Here is a 7,197-nt window from a genome sequence, read left to right on the forward strand (position 1 = left end):
CCATCTCTCAATCTCTCTCTCTCTCCATCTCTCTCTCTCGCACTCAACCTCTCCATCTCCCTCACCCTCTCTCGATCTCTCGCTCTCCCTCACGTGCTCAGCCTCTCCATCTCAGTCCGCCCTTTTCTCCCACGCGCAACATACCTCCCAAAACCCATCTCTTAATCTTCAAAACCCCCTTTCGCCACAAGAAGGAGAATAAGAAGGATAAGGAGAAGAAGATCTCTGTATAGGTAGAGCCATTTCTCATAAACGCGGCAATCACCGGACACGTTGGAAGCATATGGGCTCAGAGCGAGACTTTCCCTCAGGTTTGTTTTCCTTGTTTCTGTTTGTATTCTTTAACTGAAATTTAAGATGGGTTTTCTTTTGATTGCTTATGTGGATTATATAAGATGTTACCAATCAAATCGGGTCTAGTTCCAATGCTTCGATGGAGATTTTTGATTAGGTGTTTGCTTGTTTGTTTAAATAGCTCATGAGATTTGGTGATTGATTGTATCTCTTGTTTGATCTGTAGGAAAACTCAACCAAGTCTTGCTGATTTTGTTAGATTTGGTGTGGAATTGCTCTATTTTGATTTGTGGATTCGACGTGGGTGTAGGACCCAACCCGAGTTCGCATATGTGCATCTGTGCGTGTGAGTATGCTCTAGTTCATATTACTCTTGCGGTCCTACCGGTCAAATTTTAGTGACTCACGACCTTCGGGTAGTGTTTGCAGTCATCCTTGAGTCCAGTAATGTAGACCCGACTCGGATCGACCCGAGACCCATGTCATCTTATCCGCATCGTCACCGCGGTTCCAATGTTGTGTCCCATGCGTCCATCCGATGTGTAGATCATAAGTTGTAGGCATTGCATCATTTGAGCCTTTAATCATAATTATGGACCCCACTATAGGGTGTGCTTGTTTTCCCATGGGGCCCACCTTATGAGCACTTTCTCCCATAAAGCCACCCTACCTGGCTACTAGCCTACCTAGGCCTAGCAAATCCATGATGAGATTTCTTCCAAAACCCATCATTACCTCCTATAAACAAGAAAACTCATTATTATTTTTCTTCCCAACACCTTACAAACCCATCATTACCTCCCTACAACTCCTCCTCTCTCCCTTCTTTCTCATTTTCTCTTCTTTCCTCCTTCCTAGCTTGGGATGTCTAGCCCCTTCTTCCTTCTTTTCTAGCCCATTTTCTTCCCCATCTCCCCTCCATCTCATCGTCATAATCCCATCTTGGCCATAAGAGCATAGCCCTTAGAGCTTGAGGTTCTTAGTGATGGTAGAATCTTGAAGATCCAAGAGGTGGGTGCTTCTTTATGATGTAAATTTGATTTCTATAGTGTATATCCCTCCTTTTCTTCATGAGGAAAGTGTAGGACCCACCAATCAATGGTGGAGATCTCACACATTCCCATAGGTGTGTCCAAATGGCCCACCCTATGCATGCATGTCCCATGCATGGAGTTTTCCTCTATGGACCCCATCATGATGGATCCTTTGATTTCATTTCATGATGAGGTCATCTAAATCTTAGGATCATAGTGGGAATGGTATTCCCACCATCCATTTTAATTTTTGGCCATGCATGTATGAGATTCATAATGTAGATGTATATCAATGTATGATGTGTGGTTGGATTGTTCTTGGGAGGGCTCAATAATGGCGGAAGCCTTTCCCTATGGCCAAATTATCCTTCTTTATTTTCTTTCCCTTATTTAGATTTCTTGATCATGGTGTGTGGCCCACCATGTGGACCAACAAAAAATTCAGCCACCTAAAAGAGGGAGGACGCCCATGGCATTCCACCCTATGACATGTGGCCCCAAAATCCAACTAATTGGGACACATGCAAAAGTATTTTGGATGCTGGGATGGTTTGGATAATTGTGGGGCCCACTAGGGTGATCCATCCTCTAATTTCCTGGGATTAAATCCCATTTTAATTACTATTTATAATTATTTCTTTCTAATCTATTGTTGCTGTCCAGAAACTGTCTTGACCGATTTTTAGGCCACCTTGGGCCTGATTTATGGTTATTTGGTGGGAAGACTGATATAATTAATATGTGATTCTTATAGCTACATGACCCACCTACAATCATACCAAATTTCATCCCTAACAAACCCCATTTGGGCATCCAAAAGGGTGGGCCAACATAGTGGACTGCCGGAAATTTCTGTTGTGCAGTCCAATAGCATAGTCCCTTAAAAACTAAAATTTAAAAATACTTTCTCAGATGGTGGGCCATCTTTCTAGGTCCCACCTTGTTATAGGCTTGATAAGGGACCTTAGGTCCAAATTTTAGGAATTTTGGAGGCTCAAAACCGACCCATTTGGATGGCCCAAATTCAGTACAGCAACATGTATGTTGCAGATTTTTATTCTAACCTTGTTGTCGTCTTTGCAACTATGAATCTTATTGGGCCCAGCCCATTGGAACCTTTATGCATGTCTGTGGGGCCCATCTTAAGCTGTTCCATAGGCCCTTGGGGCCGTGATTGTGGACCCATGTGGCTGGACCAGCGGTCCATGATGGGCGTCCAACTGGTGGAAGCCCACCATGGGCTGGCCGTCCTTGGCCAGGCCCACCATGATGTATGTCCTTCCTCCCATTTTGTGGGGCCCATGTGTGTGTGTGGTCCACCCTAGGTGGACGTCCCATGTGGGGCCCACTTGGGTTGTGAGGAGCCCACCTTAGTGCAATAGGCCAGGCCGTCCATAGCCTTAGGTTGTCCCACCTTTGGGACGTCCCTACCTTGGGTTGTTGGGCCTGCATTCCGGCAGCATGGCCCACTTGAAATATGATTTGTACATTCTCCTCTCATCTGGTGGGACCCACAGTGATGTGTGTGGACCATCAGGAAATAAATATATTATAAATTAATTTATTTGCTGGACTCCAACAAGCCCAGAAAGCGGGCGAGCTAGAAATTCAGTAATGGGCCTAATGTTGCTGCCCATAAATGTTTGTTTGGGCCATCATAGCCCACCAGATTTGAGGATGATTTAATCAGTTATCTTACCATTTTCTTTCAGTATTTTTAGTTTTACTTAGTGCTTATCTGAGGCCCACCCAAGTTGGATTTTTTATTGGATCATTGTATGTGGTTAATTGACTAGTTTCTTAGGCCTTTTGGACTAGAACCGTTTAAGTATGCCCTGGGCTGCCCATCAAATTAACCCTATACTTGGGCTAAGATGTGAGGCCCAACTCATTTGTATTAAGTGTGAAATTGCCCACATAGTTGAACTACTGGGCTACCCATGAGGCCCACCACAATGTGGGTTTATGACCTTTATGGTTGGGCTTAAACCTTGCTTGAGGGCCCACCATATTGCCTATGAGTTGGACTTTGTGTATAGCCCATTAGGCCATGGATTGCTTGGGCCTTAGACCTCACTTTATACGTAGCGGGCTACCTTTTTAGGACCCAGTTGAGGTTGGATGTCCTCCTTGGTAGCCCTAAGATAGGCCCATAGGGTCCTTATAGGTGGTTGAAGGCCCACCTTGGACCTTGTTAGGACCATTTCCTCTATTAAGACCTTATGACTCTCTTAACTTGTGGGTCACCCCAAAGTATTGGGCCCCCACTAGAGGACTTCATTTCTCCTTAGAGTATCTGTATATGTATCTAAACCTTATCCCTCCTTGGGAAGGAGGAATATATATATTCTTCAGGTAGTGCACTTACATCATTGTGACCCATATGCATCATTTGTATGAATTGATTGCATTGTATGGTGGTCTTAGAGGGATGGAGTTTCTCCCCTTGTGTATATTGAGTGTCTGAAGCTTGTGCATGACCTGTATGTGTGACTCATGCATTGGCATCACATTTCATGATGATACCGCCCTTACTTTATTAAGGCCTCGCCTCCATGGGGATATTCATGGATGACTCAATGTGTGGACACCGGAAATGATACGTAAGCATATCGGGTGCATAGGATGCTTATGGGTGAAATTCTCAAAACTTTCATGGTACTAAAGATCTGCCCTAACACCGTGACCGAGTGAAAACTATGAGCGCACGAGGGCCTTATACCGTTGGGTCGCAACTCCCACTGTTGTGTAGTTGGTTGGGTAGAAATGTGGCCTTATCATCCTGTGAGGGAGGGCATTACTAGGCTGAGTCTAACTAGCTCGTGAAATGAGTCCACTGTCGTCAAACCTTGTTGGTGATTGGCTGTCCACATGCGGGTAGTGAGGTCTCTTACGCTTGTTTAACTGTGCGAGTCTGTAGAGCGGCAGTCATTCCGTAGTGTAATGGACTCCAGTGATTTCCTTATGATTGGAAATGTACTTGATATGTGGATTGGTTATGAGCACTAATATTATTTTGCATCGCATTCACATCAGCTACATAAGCCCCTTCATGCATTGCCTTGGTATGGCACCCAGTACTCATTGCATCGTATTCATGATAAGCCTTGGCAAGGCTAGTGATATTGTCATTGAGCATGTTTCTCTTCCTGTACCTCCTTTTATTCTTCTATACACCATTGTCACACACTTTCACCACCCTCTAAGCTTCTATAAGCTTTTGCATGATTAATGCGTGCAGGAGATCCTAGGCAGGCGTTGTAGCTGCAGAGATTGGGGTAGAGTTGAGCTTGAGGACTCCAGTGTTGCTGAATTTTCTCTCCTTTTTCTATTATCTTATGTATGTCCTTTTGGACCTTATGAAAGTTGTAAAGTTCAAATTCTTAGTGGATTTTGTGATGTGTGTCTTGTTATTCTCAGATATACTTGTTATGATCTTGGGTATGCTCTTATTGGAAATGATTATATTGTTATGAAAATCCTACTTGTAGGATCCCAGGATCGGAACCTGCCTTAGGAGCCGAGAATGGGGTACTACGGAGGCTGTTGTGGCCAGAACCAACCATCGAGTTCCTTGTGAGTCCAATTACCGAGTCTAGGGCGTGACAGTGGGTTTTCAGTTTTTTATCATGTTGGATGATTTTTGGGATTGGTTTGAGGGGGGAACATTCATACCTTTGATTTAGGTTTGCCATTTTAATATGGGTTTAAGAAGATATCGGATGTGGGTTTTATTTATTTTCAGGATCGGATTTGAGGTTGCAGAGGTGATGTGTTTGTATCTTTCATTTTTCTATATTGATTAATGGATTTGCATTTTAGGGATAGTGACCAATTAGAGTATGATTTGTTTGGATAATGTTGGGATTTTATAGGAATCCACTAACTGACTTGTTTAGGCACACCGAAAAAGTTGCTTGCGCTGACGGAGAGCTATGTAGGAAAAAAATCATCAGATCCACCCTGCCCATTAGGTGCAGTCACATTTTCACCAAGGATCCTAAGAATCATTCAAATCCACGAGTTAGGCATGTTACACCATAGGGAGCGGTGGAAGCATCTTGTACTTGGCCAACATGTGCTTGAAGCTGCAAAGGTATTAAAAATAGGACTTTGAAATGATGAATATGCAGTGCCATGCTCCAGCCTTTTAATGAACTTAAATTTCCTGATTGATCTCTCACATTCTGATTGATCTGCATGTTTTGTATAGTATGTGGCAAACCTTTATGAGATTTGAACTCTCATCAGGTAGGCTGGCCCTACCTTAGATGGTTCATATCCCAAAATTCAGACCAATTGAACAATTCCAATCCTTGGCTTGGAAAAATTGAAATGGTCAAATTAACTTTGTTTGACACTTCTTATAACCATATAATTTCTTTTCATAAAAGTTCTATAATAGAATGGTTAGGATTGTTAAATCAGTGTGATATATAATTGGGTTATGGCCCATTCAACCTATAAGCTACGTTATGATTGGTTTGGATCTCATAAAGATGGTGAGAAACACCATAGTATAGGATATTTTACATGTAATCACGGCAGAAAACCTAGTTAAGGGTGTCAAAAAGTCAGATGCATGCACCCACAAGCTAATCATCCTGACTGCTTCTAAGTGGGGTGTAGGCCACACTATCTACAACAAATCAGGTTCAAAAATCAATCTAAACTACCTATAAAGTCCAGATGACATTTTTATGGGCTTAAAAATCACATTGATTAGATGATCCAACCTGTTCGTGATTTGTCCCTATTCTTGTAGCCATCCTTTCCCCTAGCAATGGATGGATAGTTATGATTGTCTAACAAAAGTGACTTTTTTGAATCATAAGCAATCTATGATGAGTTTTGACATTTCTCATTTCAATCTTTTTGCTAGTAGCATTCGGTAGCAGCTACAAAGAAGGGATACGGAAATTCCAACTGCAAACAGAACAAGCCGAGCTTCTCATCCAGTCCATTCATATACTATACATCCTGGCTATAGGTGCATTTTTCGTTCATCTTCATTTCTCAATGCATGTGTTAAAAACCTATAAAAAAAACATAGCAGTAGAGCAATTGCATTGGAGAGCAATCAACACAATACAATTTCTACTCTGGTACTGTTGATATGGATATCCAACAGATTTTGTACTGCCGATCTTATGCCATGTTTGGATGTGTTAAATTGCAAGAATGATCAATTGATACAATGTGAGTACTATCTCACAAAGGGGGAGTTTGGATGGTAAGTTAAGATAAGCTACTTTATAGAATCTGTATTCCTTCATTTGATACCATATCTTAACTGTTGTCTCTTTATATCTTAATTACTTCTACTCATTCACTCTAGATTCTTAGGTTGGTAGGTAGTCTTACATCTTTGTAATGTGCTTTTTAGGTATATGTAAAATCCATTGTTTCATGTGCAACTAGTGCTTTGATTTTTGCTCTTTGTTATAAATTTCTAAAGCATGACTCACTCATTCCTTTTGGTAGACATGGGATTCTGTACCAAGATACTCAAATGTGGATAGGTAGTTGGATGTCTATGACAGTCTCATCTATTGACAAGTAAAGATCTTTTCCCATTTCCTAATTCTTAAGATGCTACAAGTTTTAGAAGGCTGGTTTAGATACTATTGGATGGTTGTCATGTTTTTTGAATTAATGGATGCTAAGAAAAATGAAATATTTTTGTGCAGTTTTGATTTGCTGGAATCTTTTGACAGGATAATCCTTAGATGTGGTTTTTTACTGAAAATTTTGGATGGTATAGTCTACGTTTAAATTTTTTTATTTTTATTTTTTTTTAAAAAAAAGCCAAGAAGAAGAAGAAGAAGAAGAAAACCACATATTAGTTGCTTTCAAAATTGAGTTTTGT

The 7,197-nt window shown here is 41.4% G+C and overlaps 1 long non-coding RNA gene across 1 annotated transcript; it reads left to right on the top strand.

The window, feature by feature from the left end:
• The first annotated feature begins 224 nt into the window (after window positions 1–224).
• LOC131247360 (uncharacterized) lies at window positions 225–5,090 on the top strand. Its single transcript, XR_009171673.1, has 3 exons — window positions 225–311; window positions 521–598; window positions 4,949–5,090. It is a non-coding gene; the product is annotated as an uncharacterized LOC131247360 (long non-coding RNA).
• Window positions 5,091–7,197: the final 2,107 nt, after the last annotated feature.

Source organism: Magnolia sinica, chromosome 5 (genome assembly GCF_029962835.1).
Source record: "Magnolia sinica isolate HGM2019 chromosome 5, MsV1, whole genome shotgun sequence".
NCBI classification, from domain to species: Eukaryota; Viridiplantae; Streptophyta; class Magnoliopsida; order Magnoliales; family Magnoliaceae; genus Magnolia; species Magnolia sinica.